The following is a 24,059-nucleotide window of genomic DNA, read 5'->3' on the forward strand; positions in this document are numbered from 1 at the left end:
GGGGGAGGACAGTGAGTCATCTCTCAAGTTCCTTACTGCTCAAAAACCTCAATGAGCCAGTTCCTGAAATGTTGGTGGAAGCAAGAGATCATATCTTTTGCATCATTGGTACTATGGTCATATTGAATAGCTGGTTGGATACCTACTGAATTGGCGTTTCCCCATCTTCCTTTCTTTAAATGATCTGCTCTTGAATTGCTTATCCTCTTTTAAGTGGGTATTAGGGAAATATCTGATGTTTTCTTCCTTGGCTTACAGCCATGGCCTCTTGTCCCAGAGTTTTCTGAGCCTATGAATAATTACCTGGTATAACTTATAGATACCCTGAAGGTAATGACATAGATTACTCATGATTCAGTTTTGCTTATACTTCCCCGTGCAAAGTTCTCCCTGTCTAAAACACTCTGGAATGAGAACATTACCAACAATACTACTTACTTTAAATGTATACAAAAATTTCTACTGGAGTGTCTTTCATGTTCCTTTTACCAATGATCAGTGCAGTCTTTAGCAAGGAGTGAGGAAAAGTAAGTATCTTCAGTAATGTTGGAAAGACTCCTTAAAACAGACATCTCATTTACTCCTAGACCCTAAAATTTTTCCTAGATCCTCAGAGCCATGAAAGCCTGGAGAAAATAGAAGAGAAAGGAACTCAGACGTATAGCACTTTTTTAGGCAGAGGGTAAAATGCTGAGTCAACTACGTGGTTTCTGGTTCTAGGTCAGACCTACTAGAGGGTGAGGACTGAGGAGAGAGAGATGTATCAAGGCAATGCCCCTAGATTTAAAAAGTCTTAAGAGATACATAATCAATCACAATTGAATGGACTTTTTTTTGGATCCTGATTCAAACAACGTGTTTAAAAAACTATATGATAAGGGGAATGGAGCACCGACTAGATTTTGGTGAAATTTAAAAATTATTTTTAAGATGTTATAATGATACTGAGGTTCACGTTCTTTTTGAAAACTATGTATCTTTTAAAATAATTCCAGCTGGGTGGCTCAGTCGTTAAGCGTCTGCCTTTGGCTCAGGTCATGATCCCAGGGTGCTGGGATCGAGCCCCACATCGGGCTCCCTGCTCCACTGGAAGCCTGCTTCTCCCTCTCCCACTCCCCCTGCTTGTGTTCCCTCTCTCTCTGTGTCTCTCTCTGCCAAATAAATAAATAAAATCTTAAAAAAAAAAAAAAGAAAATGAATAAGTTACATTTAAAAAATTAAAAAAAGTAATTCCAACTGAAGTGATAACTGAAATGATGAGGTCTGGCATTTGCTTCAAAATAATTTGAGTTGGGGGCCTGGGTGGGGTTATAGGTGGAAAAAGATAGGCCAAAAGCTAGTGAGCATTGAAGCTGAGGAATGAGTCTAGGGAGGTCATGCTCTGATTCTTCATTATCTGTTTGAAATTTTCCATAACAATTTTTAAATAACTACCAGGAAAACAGATCTTTTCACAACTGAACAATAAGAGAAGAAAGAGAAGTCGGATTTTGCATGTTCCATTTTACACTAGGCAGCCCCTTGGGTTTTTTGGGTAGAAATAAACTCTTGCATTTTAAGGTAAATGTAAGGAATGGAAATGGGAGAAGGAAGAAGAGAGAGTCCTGATGCTTTATTTTCCCCAATAATGCTAATATCGCTACACATTTTAATAATGTTTTATAGTCTCGAAGTACTTTATATCTCATTTGATCTTGGAAAAAAGCCTGTATGTATATTTGTTGTCATATGTGACATCTGATAAAATATCATCATTGTGTTTCCACGTTTGTTTGGTTTTTTTTAATGATTTACTTCAAACCTCTGAAAATATTCTTACTCTTTTATTAGTCTCTTAGTTGATACTTAAGGATTTATTTCCTGTTTGAGTTTTGCATGGAAGACTCAGCCTGAATGTCTATTTACAATATTAGAATTCTTAAATGCTCCCCTATCGTGATTTGGAGCATTTTTATTTTTCCTCTTAGTTCCTATTTGGGGGAATGTACAGGGGAAATGCCATTCTTATTTCCTTTGAGTCCATCCAGCCGTTTTATTTTGTGTTCCCTTATTTCCCATGCTTCCAGCAGGAGTGTGAAGCCATCAGAAGTGTTCTGTTCTTTTTAATACTTTATCAGCTTTTCCTTTATTAGCCACATTATCCTTTATCTCTTTCCTGTGAAAGCTTTTAAAATACAAATTGATGAAGCCATGTCTTTTGTTATTTAAATATTATACACATCAACATTTACAAGTGTTTTACAAGAAGATTTAAACACAATATCCGACCCTAATTATGATAAACTCACACATTTTAAAAAATACAACTTTCCTTTTTCCTTTTTTTGTGTACCTGGGGTTCCAGGATTCCACCCTCTTAGTGCATGAAACTACCAGAGGCTCTGGTATTAAAAATTCCAAACTGGTCACAGACCTTGACAAGGTCAAGAGCAGTAAACGCCTTATCTTTATAAGGGCAACACATTCTTAAGTTAATACGAAAGACCTAGCCGGCATTGGTCTTTATGCAATCACAGGACCACCATTTAAGGGTGCAATGAATTTATATGCCATACAAAGATTAGCCTTTAAGGGTCTCTAAGCTGAGCACTGGTAAAGAAGGGATCCTTTGGGTGAAGGCTTCCCTGGGCTCCGACAGGAGTCACTCTATGACTCTGCAAGTATTAAATATAGCTACATGAATCACACTACAAAATTCCAGTCCTGAAATCTGGTGTCAGGCATAACAATTTGTTCTCTCCCCTTGCTCATGAATAACAAAGAATCAATTGAAGAAATTTTGGTCTGTATAAAAAATACTCTGATGCTTTTTTCCTCCCTCTAGGAGACACATTCTGTATTTGACATGACATATGCTTCTCAAGTGTTATTTTGTGTTTATTAATCTTTGAACTATATTGTCAGTCCCTGTAACTAGAAAGACATTTCCCCAGAACCCTCCTGACTCATGCTAAGGGTACACAACAGCTGATAAACTCTAGTGACCTCTGAAGAGACAGATGGGCAGTGTGGCTTTCAACACCCACATGGCTTTCTGGACCATGGATGACAGCATAACCCAGGTTAAAATGCTTGGCAAAAATGCTCAGACCTTTTTCGTATGTATCAGGTCAATACTACGGGTTGAATTACCTGTTCTATTGCTCTATCAAATCTCTTTATTTTATTTTTCTTTCTCATTTGCTTATGCTTGTATGTATTTCTCTTTTAATTTACAAAATAATCAATGCTCATTGCAAGAGTAACAAGAGCTAACATTTACTGATTGCTTCTAAGGAGCCAGGCACTCTACTAAAAGCCTAAAACTCTTCTTCATTTAATCTTCAAAACTCTATGGGATAGGTAATATTATCACTATTTTACAGATTAAAAAAGTATGGACATACAGGACTCAGAAAGTTTATCACCCATTCATCCTCCTTGAAAAAATTTCCTTCCAGGGAAAAAAACAAGGAATCCAAGAAGGGGAATAAAATCCAAAGTTTGTAAAAATGGTGAGAAAAATAAACAAATAAAATTTATACTTAAATCTTAAGGCTAAGACATTTAAGAAAGAGTTTTTAAAAGACGAAACAGAGTAATGTGAAAAGAACTCTAGTAATAAACTGGAACTAAAATTTCAGATTATTGCTACAAAACATGAGTTGCTTAAGATCTTATCATGTTCCCCCCAAAAAGTTACACTGACTCATTCTAAATGTTTGTATAAAGCATGTTTAAAAGCTTTTATTAAAATTAAGGGCCATCTCCAAAAATTGTCAAGGTCATCAAAAACAAGGAGAGACTGAGAATCAGTCACAGCCAAGAGGATTCTAAGGACAATTGAGGAACAGATAAAGGACATTTGAGAAAAGCTGAAGAAATATGAATAAAGTATAAACTTCATTTAACAAATGTATCAATATTGGATCATTAGTTTTGATAGATGTGCCATATTGAGTATACAGGAACTCTCTGTACTGCCTTTGCCATTTTTCTGTAAATCCAAAATTATTCTAAAATGAAAATTTTATTTAAAAAAAATAAAACCAACCTCATAAAATTATTGTAAGGATTAAATGAGATAATCAAAATAAAAAGACCTGCACAGAGACTAGAATATAGTAAGTATTCAGTAAATACAAATTTTTAATAATGATTTAAAAATTAAGGGCTTTCAATAAAAGAAAAGGAATAGTATGTATACTTTTCCAAACTATGGGAGGAGGAGATTTAAGAAAAAGAAAATTCAATCTATCCAATAAAAAACAGAAAAGTTATAGGGCAAAGAAAGCAATGTAAATAAAAAACATAAAATAAGACATAAGGAATCAGTGACTATATTAAATGTGAATGAGTTAAACTCATTATTAAAAAGTAAGTTTCCACATTCATTAGGATGGCTACTATAAAAAAAAACCAAAAACAAAAGCAGAAAATAACAAGTATTGGCAAATAAAGTGTTCTGCGCCCAGTTCCAGTGTGGGGCAGGGTGGGGAGGGGTTCCAAAACAACCACCAACCAATTAACTCAATTCTAATAGTACCTACCTGGAGATAGCATCAGATCCCACAGGTAAAGGGTTCAGTCCCACAAGACTAGCATCCCCTCCTTCAGAAGCCAATCACAAGACCAGGTTGTTACCTGTGCTTCTGAGCTATTGGCCATAGATGAGAGGTTCCAATGACCCTCTCCTTGGGTTCTATTAATTAGCTCGAGTGGCTCACAGGACTCAGAGAAACATTTTATTTACTAGATCACCGGCTTATTATTAAAGGTTATAACTCAGGAACAGCCAGATAGAAGAGATGTATAGGGCAAAGTACCAGGAAAAGGCTCAGAGCTTTCATGCTCTCTCTAAGCATACCATTCTCCCCAAATTTCCAAGTGTTCACCAGCCAGAAGCTCTCCAAACTCAGTCCATTTTGATATTTAACGGAGACTTCATTATTAGGCATGATCAATTAAATCATTGGCCATTGGTGATCAATCAGTTCAACCTCTAGGCCCTCTCCCCTTCCTGAAGGGAGCTAGGGAGGGAGTGGAACTGAAAGTTCCAACCTTCCAATCACATGGTTGGCTGTACTGGCAACCAGCCCCCATTCTTAGGTGGAACCCAAAAGCCACCTCCTTAACATAACAAAAGACCCCTTTACAGAGCAGAAAAGGAAATTCCTTAGGAAATCACTTAGGAAATTCCTGAAAAGGGGTCAAAGACCAAATATAAATCACAATATCACAGTGAAGATACAGAAAATTGAAACACTTGGGCACTGTCATCAGGAATATAAAATGATGCTACAACTATGGAAAACTGTATGGCAGTACCTTAAAAAACTAAAAACAGAATTACCATATGAACCAGCAATTCTACTTCTGGGTATATACCCCAAAGAATTGAAAGCAGCCTCAAAGAGAGATATTTGCACACCCATGTTCACAGCAGCATATTCACAATAGCCAAAAGATGGAAACAATCCAAGTGTTCATTGATAGATGAATAGATAAACAAAATACAGTATATACATACAATGTAATACAATGGTTTATACATACAGAATTAAAAAGAAAGTACATTCTGACACATGTCATGACAAGGGAGAACCTTGAGGATATTATGCTAATTATTATTCAGTTTTTAATTATTAATTATTCAGTGCTAAAATAAATGAGCTATTGAGCGCGAAGAGACATGGAGGATCCCCAAATGCATATTACTAAGTGAAAAGAAATCCAATCTGAAAACGCTATTTATGCTATGATCCAAATATATGACACTCTGGAAAAGGCAAAACCATGGAGGTTTTGTTATGGTTATGGTTATGGTAGGTTATGATGGCCTTGCTGGGTTGAAGGAAACAGGAATTATAATTCAGGAAAGCTGAAGCAAGGGAAGAGCACTGGATAGTGTGCCAGCAAACAAGACAGAAATGAAGTCACCATTTAGGACCACCACTGGAAGCTACAGAGTAAAATTCTTCCATATTCTATTGGTCAAATCCATCCTAGACCCACTGGATTCAAAGGGAAGGATAGATCTCACCTCTTGATGGGAATACTAGCCAGGTCACATTATAGAATATCCTGTGAGAAGGAAGATATTTTTGGAGCTATCTTTGGAAAATACAGTATGTGACATAAATTAGAAATCAATAACAATAGAGAAGATTTGAACAATGCAATTAAAATGATGTAATTAACTTATGTAGATCATTGTATATATATATGACTGTTAAGTACAAAATACCCATCTTCTGAAGTAGTCATGATATCTTTACCAAAAGTGGTAATATGCTGAGCCATAAGGCAAATCTCAAGAAATTTCAGAAGATAATAATTATATAGAGAATGTGTTCTGGCCCTCATGAAATGTATCTCTTTTTTTTTTTTTAAGATTTTTTTAAGTAATCTCTATACCCAACATGGGCTCAAACTCACAACTCTGAGATCAAGAGTTGTATTCTCTACTGACTGAGCCAGCCACCTGCTCCCCTTGTGAAATTTATCTAGAAATTAGTAACAAAAAGATAACCAGAACATCCCTATATGTTGGAAAGTAAGCAACACACTTCTAAATAATTAATAAGCCAAAACAACAAATCACAAAGGATTAGAAAATATTGTAATTTTAAAAATCTGAATCATTTAAATCATGAGCTTAAAAACAGTGTATATCAAAACTTGTGAACCTTCTGCATTGCGCCATGATGTAGTAAGTGGTACCAGTCTAGTCTTCCCACTCTACCATAAAGGGCCAGAAAACTTTAAAATATATATAAACCAAATGCTGTGAGATATCACACAACAGACCGTACTGGACTGTGAGCTCTTAAAAAAAAAAGAAAGAAAGAAAACAAGCTTGTTATGAACCATGGTGCCAAGAGGGGGTTAAAATAGGTTATGATGGGCTTGCTGGGTTGAAGGAAACAGGGATTGTAATTCAGGAAGGCTGAAGCAATTGGGAAGGGCACTGGAGAGGAAGGAGCTATATAGAGAAAGAACTCTTGAGATTTGTGTGAGGGCCTTGTCCAGTCTTTTTTTTTTTTTTTTTTTTTTAAGATTTTATTTATTTATTTGACAGAGAGAGACACAGTGAGAGAGGGAACACAAGCAGGGGGAGTGGGAGAGGGAGAAGCAGGCTTCCCGTGGAGCAGGGAGCCCAATGCGGGGCTCGATCCCAGGACCTGGGATCATGACCTGAGCCGAAGGCAGGCGCTTAACGGCTGAGCCACCCAGGCGCCCCCCTTGTCCAGTCTTTGTTGAGCACCAGACTGGATCCCCCCACTACACAAAGAGTGGCCTTAGAATTGTAATCTGAACCATGCCCAGAGCCCACACAGAGCTGGAGGACACTTCCATCTGGCAATCCAGATTAGAAATATCAGCAACATTCACTGCAGGCTCAAGAGTAGCATTGGGGCTGAACTAGTCCTGGGAGAAACCTAATCTACACAGGTCAAGCAAAGCTTAAAAACAGGCCTTGGATAGTATCAAACTGATAGCTTCAAGTAAACTGCCTGCTGAAACAGTCTTTAAAGGTAAGTCAATCCAGCCGCTCTGTAATACACACAATATCCACCGTTCAATTTAAAATAAGATATGCAAGAAAAATGTGACCTAAGACTGGGAACAAAATCAGTCATTGGAGACTCAGCAATGACAGATATGAGGGAACTAATAGACATTAAAACAGATAATATAACTAAGTTTAAGAATTTAAATGAAAAGAGTATATAATAAGTGAGAAATTTAAAAAAAGAAACTCCTAGAGGTGGAAATGCAACATACAAAATTAAATGTTCACTATCTTGGATTAAAGCAGAATTAGACACTGTAGAAGAAAATAGCAGGAAACTTGAGGACACAGAAACAGAATCCATCCAGCATAAAGTGTATAGAGAAAAAGATTGGGGAAACAGTGAAGTTTTAGGATCTGCAGGGAATATAAAATATAAACCAGTTTAACACACATTTAATTGGAGACCCTGAGAGAGAGGAAAGTAGTAGGCTAAAAATACATTTGAAAAAAATAATGGCTGAAAATTTTTCCAATTTGAAAATTATTAACACATAGATTCAAAAAACTCACTGACCTCCAAACAGAATTCACACACGCGCGCACACACACACACACACACACATTGAGCCAAATACATCAAAACCGAATTGCTAAACACAAATGATAGAGGGAATATCTGAAATGCAGTCAGAGGGAGAAAAGACAAAGGACAGAAGGTAATATTATAGTGGACTTCTTGTCAGAAACTAGAAAAACCAGAAGGCACCTGGAAGACAGCTTTAAAGAGTTTGTTTGTTTGTTTGTTTGTTTATTGGGGGGGAGGGAGAGCATGGGACAGGGGACAGAAGGGGGAGGGGCAGAGGGGGGAGGGAGAGGAAGAGGGAAAGAATCCCAAGCAGACTCCTTGCCGAGTGCAGAGTCTGATGCAGGGCTCAATCTCACAACCCTGAAATCCTGACCTGAGATGAAACCAAGAGTCAGAGGCTTAACTGACTGAGCCATCCAGGTGCCCGGGAAGACACCTTTAAAGTGTTTTTTTGTTGTTGTTGTTGTTTGTTTGTTTGTTTTTTTAAAGATTTTATTTATTTGACAGAGAGAGATATAGCGAGAGAGGGAACACAAGCAGCGGGAGTGGGAGAGGGAGAAGCAGGCTTCCCGCGGAGCAGGGAGCCCGATGTGGGGCTCGATCCCAGGACCCTGGGATCATGACCCGAGCAGAAGGCAGACACTTAACGACTGAGCCACCCAGGCGCCCCCACCTTTAAAGTGTTTTTAAAAAACTGTCAATGTAGAATTCTACATCTGGCAAACATATAACATCAAAAATGAAGGTGAAAGAAAACTTTTTCAGGCAAATAAAAGCTGACCAAACTTGTCACCTACACACCCACACGAAAATTTTTTTTTTTAAGATTTTTTTTATTTATTTATTTGAGAGAGAGAGTGAGAGAGAGAGAGAGCACAAGAGGGGGAAGCGGGAGAGGGAGAAGCAGACTCCCTGCCAAGCAGGGAGCCCGATGCGGGACTTGATGCAGGGACTCCAGGATCATGACCTGAGCCGAAGGCAGTCGCTTAAGAATTTAAATGAAAAGAGTATATAATAATAATAATGAAAATTGGAATTTACACAAAGGAATAAAAAGCACTGGAAATGGTAAATATGTGGGTATGAATTAAATATGATTTTCCTCTACATTTAAATTTTCATTAAAAGGTACCTGACTGCCCAACTTTTTCATTACCACCCTCCTAAGTTACCTTCTCAGGCACTTTGATCTAATCACCCCATGACAGGGGAGCAACATCACTCCTGATGTATGGTTTAGCACAAAACTAATAACATATTGTGGAGTTAATAATATATGCAGAAGCAAAATGCAGGACACTAAGAGCACAGAGGATAGGAGGGGGAAATGGAAGCTTCTTTCTATAAGATTCTTTCATTATAGGTGAAGTGGCATAGTATCAGTTGAAGGTGGAGGTACTTTGAAGATGTGATGTTGATTGAACAGCTGACTTTCAGTAAAGGAGATTATCCTCCATAATCTGGCCGGGCCTCTCCAATCAGTTACAAGGCCGTAAAAACATATTGGACAGAGGCTTTCTCAAGTAAGAAGAAATTTCACCTGTGGACTGAAGTTGCCAGCCTGCCCTACAGACTTCAGAGTTGTCCAGCCAGAACACACAATGACACACGCCAATTCCTGGATATCCACCGATCTCTGTCTTTCCCTCTCTCTGTCTCTCTCTCTCTAGACACACACACACACACACACACACACACAACTGGTTCTGTTTTCTGCTAGGGCCCTCACTGATGCATTTGGTGAGGGCAAAACGGAGGTCTCACTGTGATGACACATTTTATTAATAAAGTGAGTTTAATGGTATGTTTTCCATTGTGAAGGTAGAAAAAAATAATCCGTCTTGAGTGGAGGAGGTGGATACATTTTTGGTTTTTCTGCCTTCCTCCTAGGGGTAATCAAGAGACAACGAACCTTCTGTTAACTCAAACCCCTTGGAAGTGGGTGGATAAGTTCAAGATGAAAATAGTGACCTTCAGGGGCCACTGGCTGGCTCAGTCGGTGGAGCACGTGACTCTTGATCTCAAGGTCATGAGTTCAAGCCCCACATGGGTGTAGAGATTACTTAGAAAAAATAAAGTTTAAAAAAAAAGAAAAGAGGGATGCCTAGATGGCTCAGTCGGTTAAGCATCTGCCTTCAGGCTCAGGTCATGATCCTCGGGTCCTGGGATCGAGTCCCACATTGGGCTCCTTGGGGAGCCCAATTTTTCGGTAGGGGGTCTGCTTCTCCCTCTGCCTTCCGCTTCCCCTGTTCATGCATTCGCACGCTCTCTCTCTCTCTGACAAAGAAATAAATAAAATCTTTGAAAAGGACAAAAGTAAGCTTCAGTAATCCACTAAAAAGAATGTATACACTATCCAGAAATACATAAAAAGGGTAATATATCATTACCGGGTTTTATCACAGAAATATTTTATCATAGTACATTTATCAGGCATAAGAGTAAAAATAGCTCTGAATTATATTTGGTGGTACTTTAAAATTTTTCATCTACAGTTTTTCATTTACTCTTCATTCAGCTTTGAAATTAAATATAAGCAACAGATAAGAAATATCTTACACTATTATAATTATAAGGAATCCTGTGATCATGGAATGTTTAGACAAGTATTTCCCAAACTGTTTTGCTTTATAGACCAGTAAAATATACTGACCAAACATTGTTTGTATTGTTTGGTATTTGGTTATTAATTTTTACTTTGCCAGGATGACTTTTTTTTTTAAGTAGGCTCCACGCCCAGCATGGAGCCTAATGTGGGGCTTGTACTCACAATCCTGAGACCAAAACCTGAGCTGAGATCAGGAATCAGATGCTTAATCAACTGAGCCACCTGGGCACCCCAGGTACATTTTAAAAGTGATAACAATCACTTGTATCTCAGGATTCCATTAAAAAAAAGAAATCTTTTAAATTTTAATTCCAGTATAGTTAACATACAGAGTTATATTAGTTTCAGGTGTACGATACAGTGATTCAATGATTTTATACATTATGCAGCGCTCATCAGACAAGTGCACTCCTTAACCCCCATCACCTATTTCACCCCTCCCCCTACCCACCTCCCCTCTGGTAACCAGCAGTTTGTTCTCTGTAGTTAAGAGTCTGTTTCTTCATTTGTCTCTTCTCTTTTTTTTTCCTTTGCTCATTTTTGTTGTTTGTTTCTTAAATTCCACTTATGAGTGAAATCATGTGGTCTTTGCGTATCTCTGATTACTTCACTTAACATTATACTCACTAGCTACATCTATGTCAGTGCAAATGGCAAGATTTCATTCTCTTTTATAGCTGAGTAATATTCCATTATATATCTATATACCACATTTTCCATATCCATTCATCTACTGATGGACATTTGGGCTGCTTCCACAATTTGACCATTGTAAATAATGCTGCAATGAACACAGGGATGCATGAATCCCTTTGAATTAGTGTTTTTGTCTTTTGGGGGTTATTTACCCAGAAGTGCAATTGCTGGATTGTAGGGTAGCTCTATTTTCAGCTTTTTGAGGAAATTCCATAGTGTTTTCCACAGTAGCTACAGCAGTTTGTATTCCCACCAAGGTGCACAAGTTCCTTTTTCTCCATATCCTTGCCAACACTTGTTGTTTCTTGTGTTTTTTATTTTAGTAATTCTGACAGGTATAAGGTGATATCTCATTGTAGTTTTGATTTGCATTTCCCTGATGATGAGTGATGTTGAGCATCTTTTCAAGTGTCTGTTGGCCATTTGTATGTCTTCTTTAGAGAAATGTCTGTTCACGTCTTCTGCCCATTTCTTGACTGGATTTTTGTGGGTTTTTTGGTGTTGAGTTGTATAAGTTCCTTATATATTTTGGATACTAACCCTTTATCAGATATGTCATTTGCAGATATCTTCTCCCATTCAGTAAGTTGCCTTTTAGTTCTGTTGATTGTTTCCTTCTCTGTGCTGAAGCTTATTATTTTAATGAAATCTCAATAGCTTATTCTTGCTTTTATTTCCTTTGTCTCGAGAGACACATTTAGAAAAATGTTGCTATGGCCAGTGTCAGAACATTTCTGCCTGTGCTGTCCTCTAGGATTTTTATGGTTTCAGGTCTCACCTTTAGGTCTTTAATCCATTTTGTGTTTATTTTTATGTATGATTAAAAAAAAGACATTTTTAAAAAGATTTTATTTATTTATTTCTTTGACAGAGAGAGAGAGAGACAGTGAGAGTGGGAATACAAGCAGAGGGACTGGGAGAGGGAGAAGCAGGCTCCCCACTGAGCAGGGAGCCCAATGCAGGGCTCTACCCCAGGACCCTGGGATCATGACCTGAGCTGAAGGTAGATGCTTAACGACTGAGCCATCCAGGTGTCCCTAAAAAAAGACATTTTTAACTTCAAAACTTTTCACAATAAAAGACTATCCTTTTAATTGTCCTTTATGATAATTTCACTTTGGCGCACTGATTTTTCTCATTTTTTTACTAATGGGTGAAAACTTTGGCACAAATTGATAGTGGTTCACACTGCAGTGTTTGTTTCCTTTGCGTTTGACACTCTCTTCCTACCAATAAGCTGTTTAATTAGCCAGAGGTGGTGCAAGTGCCCACTGAAATGTACTTGTTCCCCCCACAAAGTACCCTCCACCTTTGTAGATAGCCTTCTTGGTCTCCTCCTGCCTTTGTCCATGTTTCTTGAGCCTCACCTTTTCCTAGAGACCCACCTCACATCTTTTATTCTATCTTTCATGATCTTCTTTTCAAGAGATGCATTTCAGAGAGTCTCCACTCACTCACAAGCTGTGACTACTTGTATTCACCTGTCTGTCTCCAACCTTACAGCAGCAATTTGCCCTGTGTTGTCCCCTTTATTATGGATCCAAAAAGAGTTGTTGATTTTTTAGTCTGTTCAGCTTTTTACTTATTAGGATGGAGTGGTGACTTCCAAACTTCTTATATGCAGAACTGGAAACTTTTCTCTTACATTTCTAATATTACTAATGTGTGTCTTCTCTCTTTTTTTCTTGGTTGGCTTGGCTAGAGGTTGATCATTTTATTAATCTTTTCAAAGAATCAGCTTTTGGTACTGTTGATTCTATTGTTTACTTGTTTTCAATTGCATTGAATTCTGGTCTATTTTTATTATTTCTTTTCTGCTTCCTTTAGGGTGGAAGCTTAGATTACAGATTTTAGATTTTTTATTTCTAATATATAGAGTTCATACTATAAATGTCCTTGCATCCCCCAAATTTTGATAAGTTGCATTTCCATTTTTATTTTGTTTAAAATATTTTAAAATTTCTCTTGGTACTTCCTCTTTAACCCATGTGTTATTTAGAAATGTGTTGTTGTTGTTTTTTATTGATTTCTAGTTTAATTCCATTGTGGCTTGAGAGGACCTTTTGTATGATTTCTATTCTTTTAAATTGGCTGAGGTCTGTTTTATGGCCCAATACATGGTCTATTTTAGTGAATGTTCCATGTGAGTTTGAGAAGAATGTGTATCCTGCTATTGTTAGATGAAGCAGTCTATAGTGGGCTTAGAAACAACCCCAAACACGTGTGGTCAGTTGTAACAAGAGTGCAAAGTCAATTTAATGAGGAAAGAATAGTCTTTTCAACAAATGGTGCAGGGACTCTAGACAGCCACATAGAAAAGAATGACGTTAGAGCCCTGACTCACACCATACATAAAAATTAACTCAAAATGGATCAAAGACCTGACTGTACAAGCTAAATTATAAACATCTAGAAGAAAACAGGAGTAAATCTTCATGACCTTAGATTTGGCAATGAATTCTTAGATATAATACCAAAAACACAAACAACAAAAGGAGAAATTGCACTTCATCAAAATAAAAAGCATTTGTACTTCCAAGAACATTATTAAGAAATTCAAAAGACAATTCAGAATGGGAAAAAATACTTGCAAATCATATATCCAATAGGAGACTTATACATAGAATATGTAAAGAACTCTTAAAACTTAATAATAAGATAAATAACCCAATTTTTTTAAATGGGAAAAGGACTTGAATAGACATCTCTCTAAAGATGTGCAAATGACTGATAAGCACAGGAAAAGAGGCATGACATCACTATTCATTAGGCAAATGCAAATCAAAGCCACAATGAGATACCATTTCACATCATTAGGATGTTTATAATAAAAAAAGGCAGGTAATAACAAGTGTTAGCAAGGATGTAAAGAAATTAGAACCCTCATAATTTACCCATGGGGGAATGTAAAATGCGGCAGGTGGTTTGGAAAACAGTCTGGCAATAATTCAAAAACTTCAACATAGAGTTATCATGTGACCTAGCAACAAAGAGTTACCATATGACCTACCAATTCCCTTCCTAGGTATATGCCCAGCAGAAATGAAAACTATATGTCCACACAGAAACTTGCACATGAATGTTCACAAAAGCACTATTCGTAATAGCTGAAAGGTGAAAACAATCTAAATGTCCATCAAGTGATGGATGAAAAAAGAGAAGGTGATATATCCATACAGTGGAATATTATTCAGCCATAAAAAGGAATAAAATACTGATACAAGCTACAACATGGATGAATCTTGAAAACATGATAAATGAGAAAAACCACATATTGTATGATTCAATTTATATGAAATGTTCAGAATAGGCCAATCCATAGAGACAGAAAACAGATTTGTGACTGCCAGAAGTTGGAAGGAGAGGAGATTGGGAACTTGCTAATGGGTACCAAGTTTTTCTTTGGGGATGATGAAAGTGTTCTGGAATTAGATCGTTGCAATAGTTGCACAACTTTGTGAACGTACTCTGAACTTCATTTTATTTATTTTATTTTATTTTATTTTTACTTTAAAAGGATGAATTTTATGGTATATGAGTTATAAAAATAAATTTTTTTAAGATTTTATTTATTTATTTATTTGAGAGAGAGAGAGAGAGAGAAACCGCATGAGAGGGGAGAGGGTCAGAGGGAGAAGCAGGCTCCCCGCCGAGCCGGGAGCCCGACGTGGGACTCAATCCCAGGACTCCGGGACCATGACCCGAGCCGAAGGCAGTCGCTTAACCAACTGAGCCACCCAGGTGCCCTAAAAATAAAATTTTTAACTAAGAAAATATACCTCTGGTAATTCTGTGTGCCTTATGGTGATCCTCACATGTATGGGACAGGAGTATGGAAAAGCAGGTGGTTTCTCTGAACTGTTTATTTGAGTCATATTGTACTTCAACAATCATATTCTGACAAGTGTCTCTCAGAATGTTTTAGGTGGGTGGGAGGAAGGGATTAAAAAGAGCACAAGGGAATTTTTAGGAGTGATGCATAGTTCATTATCTTGATTGTGGTAATGGTTTCGATGGATATATACTTAGGTTAAAACAAATAAAATTTTATACTTTAAATATTTAGAGTTTATTGTCCAACCAGTTATGCCTCAATAATGCTGTGAGGGGAAAAAAAAGAAAGAAGAAATTGTCCACCACAGAGGAGACACTAAACAACCAAGTCCAACAAAATTACTCAGCTTGTTGATATTACAGAGCCTTTGTCACTGGTCATTCCAACAGGTGTGATGAGTGTCTTAGTTAGTTTCAACTGCTATAACAAATTACCATAGGCTGAGTAGCTTAAATAACAAAAATTTACTTCTCACAGTTCTGGAAGCTAGAAGTCCAGGATCAAGGCACTTGTGTATCCAGTGTCTGCTAAAGGCCATCTTCTTGTCAGAACTTCACAGGGTAGAGAGAAAGAGAGAGAGAAAGCCCTCCCGTGTCTTGTCTTTTGAGGGCACTAATCCCATTATAAGGGCTCCAACCTTATCACCTAATTACCTGCCAAAGGCCCCACCTCCAAATATCATTATACTGGGGACTAGTCTTCAACGTATGAATGTTGAGGATACATTCAATCCATAGCAATGGAATCTGAATAAGAGTGCCCCTTGCACATACGGAGTCTATGTGAGTCCAATCCAGCTATTTCGACTTCAAAAGGTCCAACTGCCAGCAACAGAGGCCAATTCCTCCATAAGAGCAGCCAATCTTCTAGGGCAAGTTGTCTGCACTGGGTCCTGTCCACCTGCATGATTCCTTCTCACAGCACAGATTTTATCCTGAATATGATGGGTTCACACTTGCTGCTGACAAGCCCCAGCCTGCACCACTATCTGGGAATACAATGGATCCAATCAGGAACCTACTTTACAGCAAAGGAGGTACAGGGTGGACCCAGGAACGTGGAGTCCAATGATAGAATCATGAACCACACCGTCCAGAAGCAGTTGGCCTGATAGAAATTGGAATGGTCCTATTGAAGGCACAGCTGATGACCAGATCAGAGGCAACCTTCTGTGAGATGGTTGAAATTGCAGCAGAGTGGCAACTCTCATGCACGGTTATCTAGAAGGAGTGTCAGTCGCTTTACAGAGCAACTTATAGGAATATATGGTAAAGCTTATGATCCAGCCATTCCACTAATGTGTGTATATCCCAGGAAAATTTTAGATAGGTACAGAATGAGACATGTACAAAAATATTTTTGCAACATTATTTTTAATAATAATATATTGTCAGGAACTTTAAGACCCATTAATAGGAGAATGAGAAGGGACTACTCAGACAGTGGAATACCATAGCGGTTAAGCTGAATGGACTAGAGCATTATACCAGTATGGGTAAATCTTAAAAACATAAAATTAGGAAGAAAGTAAGTTGTAGGATACTATGATAACGTTTGTTCTAAACTCATGAACATGAAAACCAACGTTATATATTGCAATGTATTTTTATATGCAGTATTGTTATATATGGATCCATACATTGTAGTAATTATACAAAAACATGTATGGGGACAACAATCACCAAATGCAGAATAGTCCTTGCCTCTGGGAAGGAGGCGGATATACTAGACTAGGGAGGGGTACCTGGAAGCCTTTAAATCTAGCTACAATATTTTAATTTAAAAAATAATCTAAAGCAGATATGGCAAAATGTTAGAATTTTTCAAAGCATGCAGTGGCTACGTGGGTGTTTGTTATCACTAAAATTTCTATGTCATTATTTGTTAATAAAGCAATTTTTTCCAAATTGCACATCATTTTGTTTAAGTGGTTTATGAAGTCAGCTGTGTGGTTTATAACAAAACCTTAAACAAAAGACAGAGTGTAATAGAAAAATGTCAGAATATTTAGGTAAAAAGTTAAATATTGTCTTGTATAACTTTCACTTCAGGGTTTACTGCATAGATTTATAAAATGTATTTCTTTTTGAGGGTCCTAGACCAAAATATTCAAAAGCCATTTATTTAATATCTGAAGTTATTATCCAAACATACTAAATAGGTGACACAAAATTTTTATGTCTGACCTTAAGCAATTTTACTGTGTTAGTCTTAAACAATTAAATTATGTATAACAATATTAAACTTTGTCTGAAGCCAGTAACATCTACAGAAATACAACCCATAGAAGAAATTTTGGTTGAAAAGCCTTCCTATTTTTCTTTAAAATATTTAAATTTCTTTATTAAATATTTAAATAAAAATTTAAATATTTAATATACTTAAATATTTTACATATCTAAATTTCTTTAAAACATTATTTTAAGGTCTGAAATTCACAATTTAACTAAAATTTAGCTTGGCTTGAGGATGAGAAATGATGGGAGGCCTGATCTAGGTTTTACTTCTTATTTATATTACCTTGTCTATAAAAAAAATATTTCACTGTGGAAAAATGATGCCAGCTATTGATTGGTTTATTGATTCAGCTATATTATTTGCCTTATTTTTTTGTGGTGTGAATATTTCATATTAACAAAAAGATTTTTAAATGCCATCCTTGTAATTCTAAAGCTTTAGTTTCATTTAATTCATGAACACCTGAAGATGTAATGAAGGGGGTCGTTAAGTTCTTGAAAGGAGAAATGGTTTTGTTTTTTTAGTCTTGATGCATTTTGATGAAAAAAATGTCCTTACAATGACTTCTTGTTTCCATGAGGTAGAGAGTGGGTCTTTAGTCTTTGCAACCAACAAAGCCACAACTTGGACCATAGAATGCATTGTTTTGAGTACACATGTGTTATCAGAGCAAAAGCCTACCACGGAAAGACCCATCAGGAGTGTAGTGTTGCAAAAGTCCAATCAAAGTAAGCACCACCCTCGATCTGGGAAGCTGTGGATGGAAAAAAGGAGCAAGTGGGACTGATGGAGCAAAGAGACACCACCAATGATAAAGGAAGGGACATTCCGAGGCTAAAAGGGAAGCTGAGGACTTCTGGTCTCAGAAGTGGGCCCCCAAATGTGTCCACAGTGTGAGAGTAATCATAAAATCAAGACAGCAATGGATCATGCAAGGAGCGGTTGGTCCCCTTGGGTCCTCTGACAGAGAATATACTTTGGTTCCCTTGAAAATGGGTTGGCATGGGGGTGAAATGGACAACACACTTAAAAGGAAAAACTAAATATTTCTCCTCGGATCCACACCCCCCGAAAAGACACTCTTAACCATAATGAATATATAAGAATCATCAGCCTCTCTTGAATACTCAACAAGCATTCTCCCTCCTCCTCCCTCCTACTCACTCCTCGAAATAAGAAGGTATGCACAGACACAGTGAGCTTTATGGAGACGGTGGAGAATTCTCAACATGCTTTATTTTCTGACACATGTTTTCAACCTATTTGGAAAATGTTTTACTTTGAGCGATGTTTCTTACTCTTAAATTCACCAAATAATTTTTAATAAAATAAAAACTACTAAGTATATCGTGCTCGTTTTGGCAGCACATAGACTAAAATTGGAACGATCCAGAGAAGATTAGCATGGTCTCTGTGCAAGGAGGACATGCAAAACTCCTAAGTATATAGTTAAATGTAGTTTGTTTAAATTTAAAAGAAATCTATAGATCTTAGACTATTTTATTTTGGATGGTATCATCAGAGATGAGTTGAACACAAGATGCTATTTTCATTCAAGGGAATGGGGTCATAAGCACATGGCATGTTTTTATTCACATACTAGCTACTGCTGCATGAGACCCCCCTCCTGCTATGGGTGACTGACTTCAGAGTCTTACTTTTAGATCGCTAATTTAAGAAGCTTCTTCTTACTTTTGAATGTTGATAGTTTCATGTTATTTCAGAGGTATTCCCCTGAAAAAATTTCCATCCTTATTTTTAGAGTTTCTTATTATGGAAAAATTTAAATATATGCAAAAGTAGACAGACTAGTATGATGAACCCAAGTCACCCATATGCAACAATTATCAGCTCAAGGTGAGCCTTGTTTTATCTATGCCCTCACCTACTTCCTGCCCTCCAGTATTGTTTAGAAGCAAATCCTGATGTCATATAATTTCAGGCATAAATATTTCAGTGGAACTCTAAAAGACAAGGATTCTGATTCTTTTGTTTTATTTATTCAATTTATTTATTTAGTAATCTCTATTCCCAATGTGAGGCTCTAACTCATGACTCCAAGATCAAGAGTTGCATGCTCTTCTGACTGAGCCAGCCAGGCACGCTGACAAGGATTCTTTTTCACTTTTTATTTTATTTTATTTTTTAAAGATTTTATTTTTAAGTAATCTCTACCCCCAATGTGGGCTGTGAGCCCACAACCCTGAGATCAAGAGTTGTATGCTCCAACTAAGCCAGCCAGGCACTCCAATGATTCTTTTTTAAAGAAAACAAATCCATAGTTCCATTTTGCACCTAATAATGAATAATAATTTTATAAATTCAAACATAGTCAACAGATTATAGTCAGTGATTCACACCAAATCAGTTTTTGAGGAAAGCTCTCATTTTATACCATAAGGAGGACAAAATGGTCTGCCTTCCTGTCTATAGAAGGAAGGGATTCGAGTTAAAACAAGGATAGAGATAGGCAAAGGGAAATGTGATCGTACCTGGATGATACCTGGATTAGTGAGGGCTCTGACTGCAGGTCAGAGCTGGAATAAACCGTAAAAGGACCCTTATTTCAGTGATACTGGAGCATCTGATGGAACCGAAGTGCAGGAGGTCAGCAGGGGCTCAGAAGTGATCTGAACTGGGAAATGGGATGGAGTCACCCCAGGGGGACCCTCTCCATCATACACCTCTCCTCTCTCTCACCTATATTTCATTCCTCATGTGTGGGAAAAAGCTATGCTCAAGCCCCTGAATTTTCTCTACTTCTCTGTATAAGAAACCAGCCAACACTGGGATGGGAATATCTTAGTTATAATTGCAAGTTTCCAGAAAAAGGGGCTCTGATTGGGCCAGTTTGGGTTAAGTGTCCAGTCAGCAGTGACTGAGGGGGTGGGTCACATGTCACAAATATGGCTGTCAAAGTTTACCCATGTGGTCTGGTGAGGAGTCAGAATCTTCCAGAGAAAGCTAAGGGCCATTGCTCACGGGCTTTGTTGTTGCCAAGGAAGACTGAGAGCAGAAACATCTCTGGAACTAAGTAGTCAATGGTGGATCACTGTGTGTAGGGTCTCACAGGCAGGGGGGCATTCCTCTCTCCCCACGCAACAGTGGACAGGTGTCCTCACTAGGGAAGGGGTTCCGTTCTGGGCTGGGTTATCAAATTCAGCCAACTCTGTGCTTCTCTCCCTGAAGGTTTTAGAACACAGACTCCCCAGCAAGTTTTTTCTCCAGTAATCCCAAAGTGAGAACCACCCTACAGGCCAGTGAGCAACCTAGGGTTAGTCTGCCTCCAGCTGGGTCTTGTTCCATGGCTAGGGGGTCGCAAGAGAAAACCTTTTAAAACTAGGGCCCCTGTCCACCACGGGATCTGAAAGCAAGGCTAAGAGGCAGGTAAAGACGAAGGCACAGTATGAGATGTAGAGATGAGACAAAGTTAGAGATCTAGAAAGAATCAAAGACTAAATTCAGCCGAGGTGCTTAAGGCAAGGCCTGACTAGGTATGTTCATCTTCATCTTCTTCGCTGGGCCCTCCTTATTCCTTACTCCTTATTCTTTCTCTTTTTCCTTCCTTCCTTGCTTCCTCCCTCCCTCCTTTCATTCCTTTTTTATACTACTTTCTTGCTCGCTTTCCTTCCCTCTCTCTCCTTCTTTAGTCAGTGTTTCTCCATCTGTGTTTTGAGGACTATTAGCACAAATCACTTCAAAGCCTCCTTCAAGATTCAGACTCTAGCTCTTGTTCCTCGACGTTCAATTTGGCAGCCTTGGGGCCTGGCCTGGGAATCTGCCTTTTTCACAAGTCAGGAGATTTTGATACACACCCAAGTTTGAGGACCACTTGCTCTGAGCAGAAACATTAGGCAAGTTGACCCCAGAATATTCCATTCATTCCTGTGCCTTTAAACAAGATGAATTTTCCTAATATAATTTCCCTACATTTCTGTGGTGATGGAGATGTGTGTAGGCAGCATACCACAGTTGTTAGTGGAGACATTTAAGTCTACACCCTGAATACCTCTCCTCCTGCCCTAGGAGCTGCCCTAACAGCTGCCTGGTTCAAGAAAAGCTCACGAAGCTCTCCTGGGCTCCCAGTCATGCCACCATCGCCCCAGATTAGGGAAGTGGTTTGTTTGCTTCCCTCGATTCAATAATGTATTCACAGTCTTGACCATGGCATTGGTACTGTGAGTTGGCTAACAAAATAATAATTATGTTTACATAGAAACTGTAAATTCTAATTTTTAAATGTCACCAAGCCTGGTTTGATATAACGGTATCTAGATTCATTCGTACGTCAAAGCGCCCTGATTGGGAGAGAGTCTCCCGTGTGGAAAGTATAATAGCTACCATGGGATTACAGTTGAGGCAACCTGGGGGTATAAAGTCATCTTGGGCTGGTCCTGAAAAACCATTTTTTATTTTATTTTTTAAATTTTTTTAAGATTTTATTTATTTTTTTTTTGAGAGAGAGAGAGAGCAAGAGCAGAGGGAAGAGTCAGAAGGAGAAGCAGACTTCCTGCTGAGCAGGGAGCCCGATGTGGGACTTGATCCCAGGACCCTGGGATCATGACCTGAGCCGAAGGCAGACACTTAACCGACTGAGCCACCCAGGCGTCCCCCATTTCTTATTTTAAAAAACAGCTTTATTCTTAGCCTTTTGGCTAAGATCTAGCATCTGTTCTTATCAGTTCAATATCTGATATGTCCTTTATCCAAGGACAATATATTAAATGGATTTGGGGAGCAGGGAGATGGAATAGAGCTTGCTCCATCCACTCCATGCATTGAGCTGGTATTGCAGTGCCTCCAGGAACAGGGCAACCCCTCAGGGGCTTCAAACTTGCAATGGTGCTGGGGTGCCTGGCTGGCCCAGTTGGTAGAGCATGTGACTCTCCATCTCAAAGTCATGAGTTCGAGCCCCATGTTGGGCATGGAGCCTTCTTAATAAATAATAATAGGGTGGCTGGTTAAGTGTCTGCTCTTGGTTTTGGCTCAGGTAGTGATCTCAGGGTCATGAAATCAAGCACCTCGTCAGGCTCTGCGCTCAGTGTGGAGTCTGCTTGAGATTCTCTCTCTCTCTCCCTCTGTCCCTCCTGCTCGTGCTCTCTCTTTTTCTCTCTAAGATAAATAAATAAATCTTTTAAAATGATAATAATTAAAACAATAAATTAAAAACAGCTTTATTGAGATGTAACTTACATACCATAGGGGTGCCTGGCTGGCTCAGTCGGTAGTGCATGAGACTCTTGATCTCGGGGTCGTGGTCATGAGTTGGAGTCCCATGTTGGGCACAGAGTTTGCTTGAAAAAATTCACATACCATAAACTCACCCACTGGGAGAATATAGTAGATGCATTTTAGCGAATCTCTGTATTTACATATATATTATGAATGAATCCAATTTTCCAACACTTCCACCCATCCAAAAGGCTCCCTTCGCCTGTTGGCAGTCACTCCCTGATCCCACCTGCAGCCCCAGGCAACCACTGATCTACCACTGATCTATAGAAATTTTCTATAAATAGACTCATACACTATATAGTGTTGTGTCTGATTACTTTCACTTAGCGAAATGCTTCTGAGGTCCATCCCAGGCTGTTGTGTAGATCAGTAGTTCATTCCTTTTCATTACCAAGTAGTATTCCATTGGGTGGATTATTTTAAGGCCTTAATTTAAAATGTTTTCACATGGTTATAATTGGAACTTCTGTATGACTAGAAACTCCAAACCTAGACAATTTTTTGCTGTCTCTGTGCCATCAGGGGAGAGGAAACCTGCAGATCATTTCAATTCTGGTAGCTGGCAGAGAACACAAGAGGATAGTTTTCGGAATGTTGCTTCAACACTCAACTCGTGTTCTCAGATTTCAACTGATGATACCTATTTTTCAGTGAAAAAACATTGCACGTCTTTTATAGGATGTAATTGTTGAATGCAGGTTTTTTCTGAAACTTGCTAATGTCATTGATCAGGTAAGATTTATAATATGCTTGTGAGCTTAATCACAATTTTGTATGTATTTTACCGTATAGGAAGATCCATGTAAAACTACATGATCTATTGCAAGCATACCAGTCTGTGGCACACCTGTTTTATAATTACCTTAATTCTTGGATTCACAGGAATGGACTGCAGCTCCTAAACGTGATAAAAATGTGATATTCTGTGAATGTGCTCCATGCATCTATTTTGGAGTGCATAGCCTCTGGTTCAAATATCTTTCTGTGTGTATTACTTTGGAAATACTTTCTCAGCTTTGGAGGCATTCTCCAAACACTTTCTGACATAGCCCACATTCCGGGGTATTTGCAGAAGAGCTGCCACTCTCCCCCCACGATCCATTTCCGGCTGCACAGCTGAGTGGCCCAAAGAGGAAAGAGTATCTAGTGGTTTGGAGAATTTAGTTCAGTGGGCCCTGAAGGTCTTTATTTTTAACAGTATGATTAAACAATATTTCTGACAGCACAGGAAATTAGACACATGTTTATGAAGTGCTTTCTTTTCTTTGAAAAGGGCACAATGCCAGGGTATAAAGCAATGATTTATATACTTCCTTTATTAAAAAGAAATTTTAGCAGCAACTATGGGCTAGGTGCGGTTGGA

At 38.2% G+C, this 24,059-nt stretch overlaps 1 protein-coding gene and 2 non-coding genes across 3 annotated transcripts in view; 2 read left to right on the forward strand and 1 right to left on the reverse strand.

Moving 5' to 3' along the window:
• DYRK1A (dual specificity tyrosine phosphorylation regulated kinase 1A) overlaps positions 1–24,059 on the reverse strand; it is a 236,629-nt gene that overhangs the window by 195,302 nt on the left and 17,268 nt on the right. The window lies entirely within an intron of this gene.
• Positions 18,811–18,918, forward strand: LOC123834986 (U6 spliceosomal RNA). The gene has a single exon (XR_006788560.1). It is a non-coding gene; the product is annotated as a U6 spliceosomal RNA (small nuclear RNA).
• LOC123835093 (U2 spliceosomal RNA) lies at positions 22,097–22,281 on the forward strand. Its single transcript, XR_006788647.1, has one exon. It is a non-coding gene; the product is annotated as a U2 spliceosomal RNA (small nuclear RNA).

Source organism: Mirounga angustirostris, unplaced genomic scaffold (genome assembly GCF_029215605.1).
Source record: "Mirounga angustirostris isolate CCGP_5_RB_7025 unplaced genomic scaffold, mMirAng1.0.hap1 SCAF_1, whole genome shotgun sequence".
In the NCBI taxonomy this organism is placed as follows: domain Eukaryota; kingdom Metazoa; phylum Chordata; class Mammalia; order Carnivora; family Phocidae; genus Mirounga; species Mirounga angustirostris.